This window comes from Pseudophryne corroboree, chromosome 6, assembly GCF_028390025.1.
Source record: "Pseudophryne corroboree isolate aPseCor3 chromosome 6, aPseCor3.hap2, whole genome shotgun sequence".
Taxonomy (NCBI): domain Eukaryota; kingdom Metazoa; phylum Chordata; class Amphibia; order Anura; family Myobatrachidae; genus Pseudophryne; species Pseudophryne corroboree.
Window position 1 is genome coordinate 219,568,920 of NC_086449.1, and position 623 is coordinate 219,569,542.

A 623-nucleotide genomic window follows, 5' to 3' on the forward strand; every position below is an offset into this window, starting at 1 on the left:
CAATTCGTCCCCACTGGAATCCACCATCTCAGCTCCCTGTGTACTTTGTGGAGGCAATTGCTGCTGGTCAATGTCTCCGCGGAGGAATTGATTATAATTCATTTTAATGAACATCATCTTCTCCACATTTTCTGGATGTAACCTCGTACGCCGATTGCTGACAAGGTGAGCGGCGGCACTAAACACTCTTTCGGAGTACACACTTGTGGGAGGGCAACTTAGGTAGAATAAAGCCAGTTTGTGCAATGGCCTCCAAATTGCCTCTTTTTCCTGCCAGTATAAGTATGGACTGTGTGACGTGCCTACTTGGATGCGGTCACTCATATAATCCTCCACCATTCTTTCAATGGTGAGAGAATCATATGCAGTGACAGTAGACGACATGTCCGTAATCGTTGTCAGGTCCTTCAGTCCGGACCAGATGTCAGCATCAGCAGTCGCTCCAGACTGCCCTGCATCACCGCCAGCGGGTGGGCTCGGAATTCTGAGCCTTTTCCTCGCACCCCCAGTTGCGGGAGAATGTGAAGGAGGAGATGTTGACAGGTCGCGTTCCGCTTGACTTGACAATTTTCTCACCAGCAGGTCTTTCAACCCCAGCAGACTTGTGTCTGCCGGAAAGAGAG